The 17014-nt window shown below is 35.8% G+C and overlaps 11 non-coding genes across 11 annotated transcripts; all 11 read left to right on the forward strand.

The window, feature by feature from the left end:
* Positions 1 to 683: 683 nt before the first annotated feature.
* On the forward strand, positions 684 to 757 carry TRNAN-AUU (transfer RNA asparagine (anticodon AUU)). The gene has a single exon. It is a non-coding gene; the product is annotated as a tRNA-Asn (tRNA).
* A 1674-nt stretch (positions 758 to 2431) lies between these two features.
* On the forward strand, positions 2432 to 2505 carry TRNAN-AUU (transfer RNA asparagine (anticodon AUU)). Its single transcript has one exon. It is a non-coding gene; the product is annotated as a tRNA-Asn (tRNA).
* Positions 2506 to 3305: 800 nt separating this feature from the next.
* TRNAT-AGU (transfer RNA threonine (anticodon AGU)) lies at positions 3306 to 3379 on the forward strand. The gene has a single exon. It is a non-coding gene; the product is annotated as a tRNA-Thr (tRNA).
* An 808-nt stretch (positions 3380 to 4187) lies between these two features.
* TRNAI-AAU (transfer RNA isoleucine (anticodon AAU)) lies at positions 4188 to 4261 on the forward strand. The gene has a single exon. It is a non-coding gene; the product is annotated as a tRNA-Ile (tRNA).
* A 4333-nt stretch (positions 4262 to 8594) lies between these two features.
* Positions 8595 to 8668, forward strand: TRNAI-AAU (transfer RNA isoleucine (anticodon AAU)). The gene has a single exon. It is a non-coding gene; the product is annotated as a tRNA-Ile (tRNA).
* Positions 8669 to 10357: 1689 nt separating this feature from the next.
* TRNAI-AAU (transfer RNA isoleucine (anticodon AAU)) lies at positions 10358 to 10431 on the forward strand. The gene has a single exon. It is a non-coding gene; the product is annotated as a tRNA-Ile (tRNA).
* Positions 10432 to 11239: 808 nt separating this feature from the next.
* Positions 11240 to 11313, forward strand: TRNAI-AAU (transfer RNA isoleucine (anticodon AAU)). Its single transcript has one exon. It is a non-coding gene; the product is annotated as a tRNA-Ile (tRNA).
* Positions 11314 to 12121: 808 nt separating this feature from the next.
* Positions 12122 to 12195, forward strand: TRNAN-AUU (transfer RNA asparagine (anticodon AUU)). The gene has a single exon. It is a non-coding gene; the product is annotated as a tRNA-Asn (tRNA).
* Positions 12196 to 13003: 808 nt separating this feature from the next.
* On the forward strand, positions 13004 to 13077 carry TRNAN-AUU (transfer RNA asparagine (anticodon AUU)). Its single transcript has one exon. It is a non-coding gene; the product is annotated as a tRNA-Asn (tRNA).
* Positions 13078 to 14766: 1689 nt separating this feature from the next.
* On the forward strand, positions 14767 to 14840 carry TRNAI-AAU (transfer RNA isoleucine (anticodon AAU)). The gene has a single exon. It is a non-coding gene; the product is annotated as a tRNA-Ile (tRNA).
* An 808-nt stretch (positions 14841 to 15648) lies between these two features.
* Positions 15649 to 15722, forward strand: TRNAD-AUC (transfer RNA aspartic acid (anticodon AUC)). Its single transcript has one exon. It is a non-coding gene; the product is annotated as a tRNA-Asp (tRNA).
* Positions 15723 to 17014: the final 1292 nt, after the last annotated feature.

Raw genomic sequence — 17014 nt, forward strand, 5'->3', positions numbered from 1 at the left:
CATAGACACATACAAAACAGAGAATTTTTAAATCCATGTTAGGAATAAACAAAAATGTCATCCTTTGGCTGATGCAGCATTTCTCTATATGGCATACATAGAAAACTTTTTCTCAAATATAGCAATATGGCAAATCTAAGAAATGCTAAGGCAAATTAATCAATCAGGACATTTATTTGGTGATTGAATCTACTATGGGGGACTAAGTTTTAAGAAGAGAAGAAGAACAGACCTTTACGCTCATTAGTGCACACTGAAGAAGAAAATTCTAAAAACCAGAATATCTTAAAACCATAGCACAAGTGATGGATCACTGCATTCTTATTGCAACTTTTCCTATTTCCAAATGTTTGACAAACATCTCTCCAGTTGAAAACTGACTTGAAACAGCTTCAAAATTAGTTTGGAGTAAAAAAAACACTGAAGATGATGGGATTTATACAAAGTTTAAATATAGATAAGCTATCCTAAAATTCAACTTTAAGGAAATTGAACAAAGTTAGGTCCCACCAAGATTTGAAATCAGATTACTGGATTCAAAGTCCAAAGTGCTCACCATTACACCATGGAACCCATTATTAGAGAGTCTTCCTCTACTCAATATTGCTGATCTTTGAAATACTGAATGTTCTCCTGTTTTAGGTACATTTGGCATTTTTGTGTTTGCTGATGCTTTTATGTTTGGCCGGTTAGCTCAGTTGGTTAGAGTGTGGTGCTATTAACGCCAAGGTCATGGGTTCGATCCCCATATGGACCTTGTGCTTTTTCTTGTTGTCCTACAAGAAATGCCAAGAAGGGATTTTATCCAGTGCATGAAGTGTGGGATGATTGCATTGGCTACAGTTAGCAGCCCTTGAAGCTTGCTAGAGAACGTCATAGACACATACAAAACAGAGAATTTTTAAATCCATGTTAGGAATAAACAAAAATGTCATCCTTTGGCTGATGCAGCATTTCTCTATATGGCATACATAGAAAACGTTTTCTCAAATATAGCAATATGGCAAATCTAAGAAATGCTAAGGCAAATTAATCAATCAGGACATTTATTTGGTGATTGAATCTACTATGGGGGACTAAGTTTTAAGAAGAGAAGAAGAACAGACCTTTACTCTTATTAGTGCACACTGAAGAAGAAAATTCTTAAAACCAGAATATCTTAAAACCATAGCACAAGTGATGGATCACTGCATTCTTATTGCAACTTTTCCTATTTCCAAATGTTTGACAAACATCTCTCCAGTTGAAAACTGATTTGAAACAGCTTCAAAATTAGTTTGGAGTAAAAAAACCACTGAAGATGATGGGATTTATACAAAGTTTAAATATAGATAAGCTATCCTAAAATTCAACTTTAAGGAAATTGAACAAAGTTAGGTCCCACCAAGATTTGAAATCAGATTACTGGATTCAAAGTCCAAAGTGCTCACCATTACACCATGGAACCCATAGTTCGAGAGTCTTCCTCTACTCAATATTGCTGATCTTTGAAATACTGAATGTTCTCCTGTTTTAGGTACATTTGGCATTTTTGAGTTTGCTGATGCTTTTATGTTTGGCCGGTTAGCTCAATTGGTTAGAGTGTGGTGCTAATAACGCCAAGGTCATGGGTTCGATCCCCATATGGACCTTGTGCTTTTTCTTGTTGTCCTACAAGAAATGCCAAGAAGGGATTTTATCCAGTGCATGAAGTGTGGGATGATTGCATTGGCTACAGTTAGCAGCCCTTGAAGCTTGCTAGAGAACATCATAGACACATACAAAACAGAGAATTTTTAAATCCATGTTAGGAATAAAGAAAAATGTCATCCTTTGGCTGATGCAGCATTTCTCTATATGGCATACATAGAAAACGTTTTCTCAAATATAGCAATATGGCAAATCTAAGAAATGCTAAGGCAAATTAATCAATCAGGACATTTATTTGGTGATTGAATCTACTATGGGGGACTAAGTTTTAAGAAGAGAAGAAGAACAGACCTTTACGCTCATTAGTGCACACTGAAGAAGAAAATTCTAAAAACCAGAATATCTTAAAACCATAGCACAAGTGATGGATCACTGCATTCTTATTGCAACTTTTCCTATTTCCAAATGTTTGACAAACATCTCTCCAGTTGAAAACTGACTTGAAACAGCTTCAAAATTAGTTTGGAGTAAAAAAAACACTGAAGATGATGGGATTTATACAAAGTTTAAATATAGATAAGCTATCCTAAAATTCAACTTTAAGGAAATTGAACAAAGTTAGGTCCCACCAAGATTTGAAATCAGATTACTGGATTCAAAGTCCAAAGTGCTCACCATTACACCATGGAACCCATTATTAGAGAGTCTTCCTCTACTCAATATTGCTGATCTTTGAAATACTGAATGTTCTCCTGTTTTAGGTACATTTGGCATTTTTGTGTTTGCTGATGCTTTTATGTTTGGCCGGTTAGCTCAGTTGGTTAGAGTGTGGTGCTATTAACGCCAAGGTCATGGGTTCGATCCCCATATGGACCTTGTGCTTTTTCTTGTTGTCCTACAAGAAATGCCAAGAAGGGATTTTATCCAGTGCATGAAGTGTGGGATGATTGCATTGGCTACAGTTAGCAGCCCTTGAAGCTTGCTAGAGAACGTCATAGACACATACAAAACAGAGAATTTTTAAATCCATGTTAGGAATAAACAAAAATGTCATCCTTTGGCTGATGCAGCATTTCTCTATATGGCATACATAGAAAACGTTTTCTCAAATATAGCAATATGGCAAATCTAAGAAATGCTAAGGCAAATTAATCAATCAGGACATTTATTTGGTGATTGAATCTACTATGGGGGACTAAGTTTTAAGAAGAGAAGAAGAACAGACCTTTACTCTTATTAGTGCACACTGAAGAAGAAAATTCTTAAAACCAGAATATCTTAAAACCATAGCACAAGTGATGGATCACTGCATTCTTATTGCAACTTTTCCTATTTCCAAATGTTTGACAAACATCTCTCCAGTTGAAAACTGATTTGAAACAGCTTCAAAATTAGTTTGGAGTAAAGAAACCACTGAAGATGATGGGATTTATACAAAGTTTAAATATAGATAAGCTATCCTAAAATTCAACTTTAAGGAAATTGAACAAAGTTAGGTCCCACCAAGATTTGAAATCAGATTACTGGATTCAAAGTCCAAAGTGCTCACCATTACACCATGGAACCCATTATTAGAGAGTCTTCCTCTACTCAATATTGCTGATCTTTGAAATACTGAATGTTCTCCTGTTTTAGCTACATTTGGCATTTTTGTGTTTGCTGATGCTTTTATGTTTGGCCGGTTAGCTCAGTTGGTTAGAGTGTGGTGCTAGTAACGCCAAGGTCATGGGTTCGATCCCCATATTGGCCTTGTGCTTTCTCTTGTTGTCCTACAAGAAATGCCAAGAAGGGATTTTATCCAGCGGCAAAGTGCATGAAGTCTGGGATGAATGCATTGGCTACAGTTAGCAGCCCTTGAAGCTTGCTAGAGAACATCATAGACACATACAAAACAGAGAATTTTTAAATCCATGTTAGGAATAAACAAAAATGTCATCCTTTGGCTGATGCAGCATTTCTCTATATGGCATACATAGAAAACTTTTTCTCAAATATAGCAATATGGCAAATCTAAGAAATGCTAAGGCAAATTAATCAATCAGGACATTTATTTGGTGATTGAATCTACTATGGGGGACTAAGTTTTAAGAAGAGAAGAAGAACAGACCTTTACTCTCATTAGTGCACACTGAAGAAGAAAATTCTTAAAACCAGAATATCTTAAAACCATAGCACAAGTGATGGATCACTGCATTCTTATTGCAACTTTTCCTATTTCCAAATGTTTGACAAACATCTCTCCAGTTGAAAACTGATTTGAAACAGTTTCAAAATTAGTTTGGAGTAAAGAAACCACTGAAGATGATGGGATTTATACAAAGTTTAAATATAGATAAGCTATCCTAAAATTCAACTTTAAGGAAATTGAACAAAGTTAGTTCCCACCAAGATTTGAAATCAGATTACTGGATTCAAAGTCCAAAGTGCTTACAATTACACCATGGAACCCATTATTAGAGAATCTTCCTCTACTCAATATTGCTGATCTTTGAAATACTGAATGTTCTCCTGTTTTAGGTACATTTGGCATTTTTGTGTTTGCTGATGCTTATATGTTTGGCCGGTTAGCTCAGTTGGTTAGAGCGTGGTGCTAATAACGCCAATTTCATGGGTTCGATCCCCATATGGGCCTTGTGCTTTTTCTTGTTGTCCTACAAGAAATGCCAAGAAGGGATTTTATCCAGCGGCAAAGTGCATGAAGTCTGGGATGAATGCATTGGCTACAGTTAGCAGCCCTTGAAACTTGCTAGAGAACATCATAAACACATACAAAACAGAGAATTTTTAAATCCATGTTAGGAATAAACAAAAATGTCATCCTTTGGCTGATGCAGCATTTCTCTATATGGCATACATAGAAAACTTTTTCTCAAATATAGCAATATGGCAAATCTAAGAAATGCTAAGGCAAATTAATCAATCAGGACATTTATTTGGTGATTGAATCTACTATGGGGGACTAAGTTTTAAGAAGAGAAGAAGAACAGACCTTTACTCTCATTAGTGCACACTGAAGAAGAAAATTATTAAAACCAGAATATCTTAAAACCATAGCACAAGTGATGGATCACTGCATTCTTATTGCAACTTTTCCTATTTTCAAATGTTTGACAAACATCTCTCCAGTTGAAAACTGATTTGAAACAGTTTCAAAATTAGTTTGGAGTAAAGAAACCACTGAAGATGATGGGATTTATACAAAGTTTAAATATAGATAAGCTATCCTAAAATTCAACTTTAAGGAAATTGAACAAAGTTAGGTCCCACCAAGATTTGAAATCAGATTACTGGATTCAAAGTCCAAAGTGCTCACCATTACACCATGGAACCCATTGTTCGAGAGTCTTCCTCTACTCAATATTGCTGATCTTTGAAATACTGAATGTTCTCCTGTTTTAGGTACATTTGGCATTTTTGTGTTTGCTGATGCTTTTATGTTGGCCGGTTAGCTCAGTTGGTTAGAGTGTGGTGCTAATAACGCCAAGGTCATTTGTTCGATCCCCATATGGGCCATGTGCTTTTTCTTGTTGTCCTACAAGAAATGCCAAGAAGGGATTTTATCCAGCGGCAAAGTGCATGAAGTCTGGGATGAATGCATTGGCTACAGTTAGCAGCCCTTGAAACTTGCTAGAGAACATCATAGACACATACAAAGCAGAGAATTTTTAAATCCATGTTAGGAATAAACAAAAATGTCATCCTTTGGCTGATGCAGCATTTCTCTATATGGCATACATAGAAAACTTTTTCTCAAATATAGCAATATGGCAAATCTAAGAAATGCTAAGGCAAATTAATCAATCAGGACATTTATTTGGTGATTGAATCTACTATGGGGGACTAAGTTTTAAGAAGAGAAGAAGAACAGACCTTTACTCTCATTAGTGCACACTGAAGAAGAAAATTCTTAAAACCAGAATATCTTAAAACCATAGCACAAGTGATGGATCACTGCATTCTTATTGCAACTTTTCCTATTTCCAAATGTTTGACAAACATCTCTCCAGTTGAAAACTGACTTGAAACAGCTTCAAAATTAGTTTGGAGTAAAGAAACCACTGAAGATGATGGGATTTATACAAAGTTTAAATATAGATAAGCTATCCTAAAATTCAACTTTAAGGAAATTGAACAAAGTTAGTTCCCACCAAGATTTGAAATCAGATTACTGGATTCAAAGTCCAAAGTGCTTACAATTACACCATGGAACCCATTATTAGAGAATCTTCCTCTACTCAATATTGCTGATCTTTGAAATACTGAATGTTCTCCTGTTTTAGGTACATTTGGCATTTTTGTGTTTGCTGATGCTTTTATGTTTGGCGGTTAGCTCAGTTGGTTAGAGCGTGGTGCTAATAACGCCAATTTCATGGGTTCGATCCCCATATGGGCCTTGTGCTTTTTCTTGTTGTCCTACAAGAAATGCCAAGAAGGGATTTTATCCAGCGGCAAAGTGCATGAAGTCTGGGATGAATGCATTGGCTACAGTTAGCAGCCCTTGAAACTTGCTAGAGAACATCATAAACACATACAAAACAGAGAATTTTTAAATCCATGTTAGGAATAAACAAAAATGTCATCCTTTGGCTGATGCAGCATTTCTCTATATGGCATACATAGAAAACTTTTTCTCAAATATAGCAATATGGCAAATCTAAGAAATGCTAAGGCAAATTAATCAATCAGGACATTTATTTGGTGATTGAATCTACTATGGGGGACTAAGTTTTAAGAAGAGAAGAAGAACAGACCTTTACTCTCATTAGTGCACACTGAAGAAGAAAATTATTAAAACCAGAATATCTTAAAACCATAGCACAAGTGATGGATCACTGCATTCTTATTGCAACTTTTCCTATTTTCAAATGTTTGACAAACATCTCTCCAGTTGAAAACTGATTTGAAACAGTTTCAAAATTAGTTTGGAGTAAAGAAACCACTGAAGATGATGGGATTTATACAAAGTTTAAATATAGATAAGCTATCCTAAAATTCAACTTTAAGGAAATTGAACAAAGTTAGGTCCCACCAAGATTTGAAATCAGATTACTGGATTCAAAGTCCAAAGTGCTCACCATTACACCATGGAACCCACTGTTCGAGAGTCTTCCTCTACTCAATATTGCTGATCTTTGAAATACTGAATGTTCTCCTGTTTTAGGTACATTTGGCATTTTTGTGTTTGCTGATGCTTTTATGTTGGCCGGTTAGCTCAGTTGGTTAGAGTGTGGTGCTAATAACGCCAAGGTCATTTGTTCGATCCCCATATGGGCCATGTGCTTTTTCTTGTTGTCCTACAAGAAATGCCAAGAAGGGATTTTATCCAGCGGCAAAGTGCATGAAGTCTGGGATGAATGCATTGGCTACAGTTAGCAGCCCTTGAAACTTGCTAGAGAACATCATAGACACATACAAAACAGAGAATTTTTAAATCCATGTTAGGAATAAACAAAAATGTCATCCTTTGGCTGATGCAGCATTTCTCTATATGGCATACATAGAAAACTTTTTCTCAAATATAGCAATATGGCAAATCTAAGAAATGCTAAGGCAAATTAATCAATCAGGACATTTATTTGGTGATTGAATCTACTATGGGGGACTAAGTTTTAAGAAGAGAAGAAGAACAGACCTTTACTCTCATTAGTGCACACTGAAGAAGAAAATTCTTAAAACCAGAATATCTTAAAACCATAGCACAAGTGATGGATCACTGCATTCTTATTGCTACTTTTCCTATTTCCAAATGTTTGACAAACATCTCTCCAGTTGAAAACAGACTTGAAACAGCTTCAAAATTAGTTTGGAGTAAAAAAAACACTGAAGATGATGGGATTTATACAAAGTTTAAATATAGATAAGCTATCCTAAAATTCAACTTTAAGGAAATTGAACAAAGTTAGGTCCCACCAGGATTTGAAATCAGATTACTGGATTCAAAGTCCAAAGTGCTTACAATTACACCATGGAACCCATTATTAGAGAATCTTCCTCTACTCAATATTGCTGATCTTTGAAATACTGAATGTTCTCATGTTTTAGGTACATTTGGCATTTTTGAGTTTGCTGATGCTTTTATGTTTGGCCGGTTAGCTCAGTTGGTTAGAGCGTGGTGCTCATAACGTCAAGGTCATGAGTTTGATCCCTATACGGGCCATGTGCTTTTTCTTGTTGTCCTACAAGAAATGCCAAGAAGGGATTTTATCCAGCGGCAAAGTGCATGAAGTCTGGGATGAATGCATTGGCTACAGTTAGCAGCCCTTGAAACTTGCTAGAGAACATCATAGACCCATACAAAACAGAGAATTTTTAAATCCATGTTAGGAATAAACAAAAATGTCATCCTTTGGCTGATGCAGCATTTCTCTATATGGCATACATAGAAAACTTTTTCTCAAATATAGCAATATGGCAAATCTAAGAAATGCTAAGGCAAATTAATCAATCAGGACATTTATTTGGTGATTGAATCTACTATGGGGGACTAAGTTTTAAGAAGAGAAGAAGAACAGACCTTTACTCTCATTAGTGCACACTGAAGAAGAAAATTCTTAAAACCAGAATATCTTAAAACCATAGCACAAGTGATGGATCACTGCATTCTTATTGCAACTTTTCCTATTTCCAAATGTTTGACAAACATCTCTCCAGTTGAAAACTGACTTGAAACAGCTTCAAAATTAGTTTGGAGTAAAGAAACCACTGAAGATGATGGGATTTATACAAAGTTTAAATATAGATAAGCTATCCTAAAATTCAACTTTAAGGAAATTGAACAAAGTTAGTTCCCACCAAGATTTGAAATCAGATTACTGGATTCAAAGTCCAAAGTGCTTACAATTACACCATGGAACCCATTATTAGAGAATCTTCCTCTACTCAATATTGCTGATCTTTGAAATACTGAATGTTCTCCTGTTTTAGGTACATTTGGCATTTTTGTGTTTGCTGATGCTTTTATGTTTGGCCGGTTAGCTCAGTTGGTTAGAGCGTGGTGCTAATAACGCCAATTTCATGGGTTCGATCCCCATATGGGCCTTGTGCTTTTTCTTGTTGTCCTACAAGAAATGCCAAGAAGGGATTTTATCCAGCGGCAAAGTGCATGAAGTCTGGGATGAATGCATTGGCTACAGTTAGCAGCCCTTGAAACTTGCTAGAGAACATCATAAACACATACAAAACAGAGAATTTTTAAATCCATGTTAGGAATAAACAAAAATGTCATCCTTTGGCTGATGCAGCATTTCTCTATATGGCATACATAGAAAACTTTTTCTCAAATATAGCAATATGGCAAATCTAAGAAATGCTAAGGCAAATTAATCAATCAGGACATTTATTTGGTGATTGAATCTACTATGGGGGACTAAGTTTTAAGAAGAGAAGAAGAACAGACCTTTACTCTCATTAGTGCACACTGAAGAAGAAAATTATTAAAACCAGAATATCTTAAAACCATAGCACAAGTGATGGATCACTGCATTCTTATTGCAACTTTTCCTATTTTCAAATGTTTGACAAACATCTCTCCAGTTGAAAACTGATTTGAAACAGTTTCAAAATTAGTTTGGAGTAAAGAAACCACTGAAGATGATGGGATTTATACAAAGTTTAAATATAGATAAGCTATCCTAAAATTCAACTTTAAGGAAATTGAACAAAGTTAGGTCCCACCAAGATTTGAAATCAGATTACTGGATTCAAAGTCCAAAGTGCTCACCATTACACCATGGAACCCACTGTTCGAGAGTCTTCCTCTACTCAATATTGCTGATCTTTGAAATACTGAATGTTCTCCTGTTTTAGGTACATTTGGCATTTTTGTGTTTGCTGATGCTTTTATGTTGGCCGGTTAGCTCAGTTGGTTAGAGTGTGGTGCTAATAACGCCAAGGTCATTTGTTCGATCCCCATATGGGCCATGTGCTTTTTCTTGTTGTCCTACAAGAAATGCCAAGAAGGGATTTTATCCAGCGGCAAAGTGCATGAAGTCTGGGATGAATGCATTGGCTACAGTTAGCAGCCCTTGAAACTTGCTAGAGAACATCATAGACACATACAAAACAGAGAATTTTTAAATCCATGTTAGGAATAAACAAAAATGTCATCCTTTGGCTGATGCAGCATTTCTCTATATGGCATACATAGAAAACTTTTTCTCAAATATAGCAATATGGCAAATCTAAGAAATGCTAAGGCAAATTAATCAATCAGGACATTTATTTGGTGATTGAATCTACTATGGGGGACTAAGTTTTAAGAAGAGAAGAAGAACAGACCTTTACTCTCATTAGTGCACACTGAAGAAGAAAATTCTTAAAACCAGAATATCTTAAAACCATAGCACAAGTGATGGATCACTGCATTCTTATTGCAACTATTCCTATTTCCAAATGTTTGACAAACATCTCTCCAGTTGAAAACAGACTTGAAACAGCTTCAAAATTAGTTTGGAGTAAAAAAAACACTGAAGATGATGGGATTTATACAAAGTTTAAATATAGATAAGCTATCCTAAAATTCAACTTTAAGGAAATTGAACAAAGTTAGGTCCCACCAGGATTTGAAATCAGATTACTGGATTCAAAGTCCAAAGTGCTTACAATTACACCATGGAACCCATTATTAGAGAATCTTCCTCTACTCAATATTGCTGATCTTTGAAATACTGAATGTTCTCCTGTTTTAGGTACATTTGGCATTTTTGTGTTTGCTGATGCTTTTATGTTTGGCCGGTTAGCTCAGTTGGTTAGAGCGTGGTGCTAATAACGCCAAGGTCATGGGTTCGATCCCCATACGCGCCTTGTGCTTTTTCTTGTTGTCCTACAAGAAATGCCAAGAAGGGATTTTATCCAGCGGCAAAGTGCATGAAGTCTGGGATGAATGCATTGGCTACAGTTAGCAGCCCTTGAAACTTGCTAGAGAACATCATAGACACATACAAAACAGAGAATTTTTAAATCCATGTTAGGAATAAACAAAAATGTCATCCTTTGGCTGATGCAGCATTTCTCTATATGGCATACATAGAAAACTTTTTCTCAAATATAGCAATATGGCAAATCTAAGAAATGCTAAGGCAAATTAATCAATCAGGACATTTATTTGGTGATTGAATCTACTATGGGGGACTAAGTTTTAAGAAGAGAAGAAGAACAGACCTTTACTCTCATTAGTGCACACTGAAGAAGAAAATTCTTAAAACCAGAATATCTTAAAACCATAGCACAAGTGATGGATCACTGCATTCTTATTGCAACTTTTCCTATTTTCAAATGTTTGACAAACATCTCTCCAGTTGAAAACTGATTTGAAACAGTTTCAAAATTAGTTTGGAGTAAAGAAACCACTGAAGATGATGGGATTTATACAAAGTTTAAATATAGATAAGCTATCCTAAAATTCAACTTTAAGGAAATTGAACAAAGTTAGGTCCCACCAAGATTTGAAATCAGATTACTGGATTCAAAGTCCAAAGTGCTCACCATTACACCATGGAACCCATTATTAGAGAGTCTTCCTCTACTCAATAATGCTGATCTTTGAAATACTGAATGTTCTCCTGTTTTAGGTACAATTGACATTTTTGAGTTTGCTGATGCTTTTATGTTTGGCCGGTTAGCTCAGTTGGTTAGAGCATGGTGCTAATAACGCCAAGGTCATGGGTTTGATCCCCATACGGGCCATGTGCTTTTTCTTGTTGTCCTACAAGAAATGCCAAGAAGGGATTTTATCCAGCGGCAAAGTGCATGAAGTCTGGGATGAATGCATTGGCTACAGTTAGCAGCCCTTGAAACTTGCTAGAGAACATCATAGACACATACAAAACAGAGAATTTTTAAATCCATGTTAGGAATAAACAAAAATGTCATCCTTTGTCTGATGCAGCATTTCTCTATATGGCATACATAGAAAACTTTTTCTCAAATATAGCAATATGGCAAATCTAAGAAATGCTAAGGCAAATTAATCAATCAGGACATTTATTTGGTGATTGAATCTACTATGGGGGACTAAGTTTTAAGAAGAGAAGAAGAACAGACCTTTACTCTCATTAGTGCACACTGAAGAAGAAAATTCTTAAAAACAGAATATCTTAAAACCATAGCACAAGTGATGGATCACTGCATTCTTATTGCAACTTTTCCTATTTTCAAATGTTTGACAAACATCTCTCCAGTTGAAAACTGATTTGAAACAGTTTCAAAATTAGTTTGGAGTAAAGAAACCACTGAAGATGATGGGATTTATACAAAGTTTAAATATAGATAAGCTATCCTAAAATTCAACTTTAAGGAAATTGAACAAAGTTAGGTCCCACCAAGATTTGAAATCAGATTACTGGATTCAAAGTCCAAAGTGCTCACCATTACACCAGGGAACCCATTATTAGAGAGTCTTCCTCTACTCAATAATGCTGATCTTTGAAATACTGAATGTTCTCCTGTTTTAGCTACATTTGGCATTTTTGTGTTTGCTGATGCTTTTATGTTTGGCCGGTTAGCTCAGTTGGTTAGAGTGTGGTGCTATTAACGCCAAGGTCATGGGTTCGATCCCCATATGGGCCTTGTGCTTTCTCTTGTTGTCCTACAAGAAATGCCAAGAAGGGATTTTATCCAGCGGCAAAGTGCATGAAGTCTGGGATGAATGCATTGGCTACAATTAGCAGCCCTTGAAGCTTGCTAGAGAACATCATAGACACATACAAAACAGAGAATTTTTAAATCCATGTTAGGAATAAACAAAAATGTCATCCTTTGGCTGATGCAGCATTTCTCTATATGGCATACATAGAAAACTTTTTCCCAAATATAGCAATATGGCAAATCTAAGAAATGCTAAGGCAAATTAATCAATCAGGACATTTATTTGGTGATTGAATCTACTATGGGGGACTAAGTTTTAAGAAGAGAAGAAGAACAGACCTTTACTCTCATTAGTGCACACTGAAGAAGAAAATTCTTAAAACCAGAATATCTTAAAACCATAGCACAAGTGATGGATCACTGCATTCTTATTGCAACTTTTCCTATTTCCAAATGTTTGACAAACATCTCTCCAGTTGAAAACTGATTTGAAACAGTTTCAAAATTAGTTTGGAGTAAAGAAACCACTGAAGATGATGCGATTTATACAAAGTTTAAATATAGATAAGCTATCCTAAAATTCAACTTTAAGGAAATTGAACAAAGTTAGGTCCCACCAAGATTTGAAATCAGATTACTGGATTCAAAGTCCAAAGTGCTCACCATTACACCATGGAACCCATTATTAGAGAGTCTTCCTCTACTCAATAATGCTGATCTTTGAAATACTGAATGTTCTCCTGTTTTAGCTACATTTGGCATTTTTGTGTTTGCTGATGCTTTTATGTTTGGCCGGTTAGCTCAGTTGGTTAGAGTGTGGTGCAATTAACGCCAAGGTCATGGGTTCGATCTCCATATGGGCCTTGTGCTTTCTCTTGTTGTCCTACAAGAAATGCCAAGAAGGGATTTTATCCAGCGGCAAAGTGCATGAAGTCTGGGATGAATGCATTGGCTACAGTTAGCAGCCCTTGAAACTTGCTAGAGAACATCATAGACACATACAAAACAGAGAATTTTTAAATCCATTTTAGGAATAAACAAAAATGTCATCCTTTGGCTGATGCAGCATTTCTCTATATGGCATACATAGAAAACTTTTTCTCAAATATAGCAATATGGCAAATCTAAGAAATGCTAAGGCAAATTAATCAATCAGGACATTTATTTGGTGATTGAATCTACTATGGGGGACTAAGTTTTAAGAAGAGAAGAAGAACAGACCTTTACTCTCATTAGTGCACACTGAAGAAGAAAATTCTTAAAACCAGAATATCTTAAAACCATAGCACAAGTGATGGATCACTGCATTCTTATTGCAACTTTTCCTATTTCCAAATGTTTGACAAACATCTCTCCAGTTGAAAACTGATTTGAAACAGTTTCAAAATTAGTTTGGAGTAAAGAAACCACTGAAGATGATGGGATTTATACAAAGTTTAAATATAGATAAGCTATCCTAAAATTCAACTTTAAGGAAATTGAACAAAGTTAGGTCCCACCAAGATTTGAAATCAGATTACTGGATTCCAAGTCCAAAGTGCTCACCATTACACCATGGAACCCATAGTTCGAGAGTCTTCCTCTACTCAATATTGCTGATCTTTGAAATACTGAATGTTCTCCTGTTTTAGCTACATTTGGCATTTTTGTGTTTGCTGATGCTTTTATGTTGGCCGGTTAGCTCAGTTGGTTAGAGTGTGGTGCTAATAACGCCAAGGTCATTTGTTCGATCCCCATATGGGCCATGTGCTTTTTCTTGTTGTCCTACAAGAAATGCCAAGAAGGGATTTTATCCAGCGGCAAAGTGCATGAAGTCTGGGATGAATGCATTGGCTACAGTTAGCAGCCCTTGAAGCTTGCTAGAGAACATCATAGACACATACAAAACAGAGAATTTTTAAATCCATGTTAGGAATAAACAAAAATGTCATCCTTTGGCTGATGCAGCATTTCTCTATATGGCATACATAGAAAACTTTTTCTCAAATATAGCAATATGGCAAATCTAAGAAATGCTAAGGCAAATTAATCAATCAGGACATTTATTTGGTGATTGAATCTACTACGGGGGACTAAGTTTTAAGAAGAGAAGAAGAACAGACCTTTACTCTCATTAGTGCACACTGAAGAAGAAAATTCTTAAAACCAGAATATCTTAAAACCATAGCACAAGTGATGGATCACTGCATTCTTATTGCAACTTTTCCTATTTCCAAATGTTTGACAAACATCTCTCCAGTTGAAAACTGATTTGAAACAGCTTCAAAATTAGTTTGGAGTAAAGAAACCACTGAAGATGATGGGATTTATACAAAGTTTAAATATAGATAAGCTATCCTAAAATTCAACTTTAAGGAAATTGAACAAAGTTAGTTCCCACCAAGATTTGAAATCAGATTACTGGATTCAAAGTCCAAAGTGCTTACAATTACACCATGGAACCCATTATTAGAGAATCTTCCTCTACTCAATATTGCTGATCTTTGAAATACTGAATGTTCTCCTGTTTTAGGTACATTTGGCATTTTTGTGTTTGCTGATGCTTTTATGTTTGGCCGGTTAGCTCAGTTGGTTAGAGCGTGGTGCTAATAACGCCAATTTCATGGGTTCGATCCCCATATGGGCCTTGTGCTTTTTCTTGTTGTCCTACAAGAAATGCCAAGAAGGGATTTTATCCAGCGGCAAAGTGCATGAAGTCTGGGATGAATGCATTGGCTACAGTTAGCAGCCCTTGAAACTTGCTAGAGAACATCATAAACACATACAAAACAGAGAATTTTTAAATCCATGTTAGGAATAAACAAAAATGTCATCCTTTGGCTGATGCAGCATTTCTCTATATGGCATACATAGAAAACTTTTTCTCAAATATAGCAATATGGCAAATCTAAGAAATGCTAAGGCAAATTAATCAATCAGGACATTTATTTGGTGATTGAATCTACTATGGGGGACTAAGTTTTAAGAAGAGAAGAAGAACAGACCTTTACTCTCATTAGTGCTCTCTGAAGAAGAAAATTCTTAAAACCAGAATATCTAAAAACCATAGCACAAGTGATGGATCACTGCATTCTTATTGCAACTTTTCCTATTTCCAAATGTTTGACAAACATCTCTCCAGTTGAAAACTGATTTGAAACAGTTTCAAAATTAGTTTGGAGTAAAGAAACCACTGAAGATGATGGGATTTATACAAAGTTTAAATATAGATAAGCTATCCTAAAATTCAACTTTAAGGAAATTGAACAAAGTTAGGTCCCACCAAGATTTGAAATCAGATTACTGGATTCAAAGTCCAAAGTGCTCACCATTACACCATGGAACCCATTATTAGAGAGTCTTCCTCTACTCAATATTGCTGATCTTTGAAATACTGAATGTTCTCCTGTTTTAGCTACATTTGGCATTTTTGTGTTTGCTGATGCTTTTATGTTTGACCGGTTAGCTCAGTTGGTTAGAGTGTGGTGCTATCTACGCCAAGGTCATGGGTTCGATCCCCATATGGGCCTTGTGCTTTCTCTTGTTGTCCTACAAGAAATGCCAAGAAGGGATTTTATCCAGCGGCAAAGTGCATGAAGTCTGGGATGAATGCATTGGCTACAGTTAGCAGCCCTTGAAACTTGCTAGAGAACATCATAGACACATACAAAACAGAGAATTTTTAAATCCATGTTAGGAATAAACAAAAATGTCATCCTTTGGCTGATGCAGCATTTCTCTATATGGCATACATAGAAAACTTTTTCTCAAATATAGCAATATGGCAAATCTAAGAAATGCTAAGGCAAATTAATCAATCAGGACATTTATTTGGTGATTGAATCTACTATGGGGGACTAAGTTTTAAGAAGAGAAGAAGAACAGACCTTTACTCTCATTAGTGCACACTGAAGAAGAAAATTCTTAAAACCAGAATATCTTAAAACCATAGCACAAGTGATGGATCACTGCATTCTTATTGCAACTTTTCCTATTTTCAAATGTTTGACAAACATCTCTCCAGTTGAAAACTGATTTGAAACAGTTTCAAAATTAGTTTGGAGTAAAGAAACCACTGAAGATGATGGGATTTATACAAAGTTTAAATATAGATAAGCTATCCTAAAATTCAACTTTAAGGAAATTGAACAAAGTTAGGTCCCACCAAGATTTGAAAACAGATTACTGGATTCAAAGTCCAAAGTGCTCACCATTACACCATGGAACCCATTGTTCGAGAGTCTTCCTCTACTCAATATTGCTGATCTTTGAAATACTGAATGTTCTCCTGTTTTAGGTACATTTGGCATTTTTGTGTTTGCTGATGCTTTTATGTTGGCCGGTTAGCTCAGTTGGTTAGAGTGTGGTGCTAATAACGCCAAGGTCATTTGTTCGATCCCCATATGGGCCATGTGCTTTTTCTTGTTGTCCTACAAGAAATGCCAAGAAGGGATTTTATCCAGCGGCAAAGTGCATGAAGTCTGGGATGAATGCATTGGCTACAGTTAGCAGCCCTTGAAGCTTGCTAGAGAACATCATAGACACATACAAAACAGAGAATTTTTAAATCCATGTTAGGAATAAACAAAAATGTCATCCTTTGGCTGATGCAGCATTTCTCTATATGGCATACATAGAAAACTTTTTCTCAAATATAGCAATATGGCAAATCTAAGAAATGCTAAGGCAAATTAATCAATCAGGACATTTATTTGGTGATTGAATCTACTATGGGGGACTAAGTTTTAAGAAGAGAAGAAGAACAGACCTTTACTCTCATTAGTGCACACTGAAGAAGAAAATTCTTAAAACCAGAATATCT

Source organism: Taudactylus pleione, unplaced genomic scaffold (assembly GCF_031769625.1).
Source record: "Taudactylus pleione unplaced genomic scaffold, aTauple2 ptg000085l, whole genome shotgun sequence".
Taxonomy (NCBI): Eukaryota; Metazoa; Chordata; class Amphibia; order Anura; family Myobatrachidae; genus Taudactylus; species Taudactylus pleione.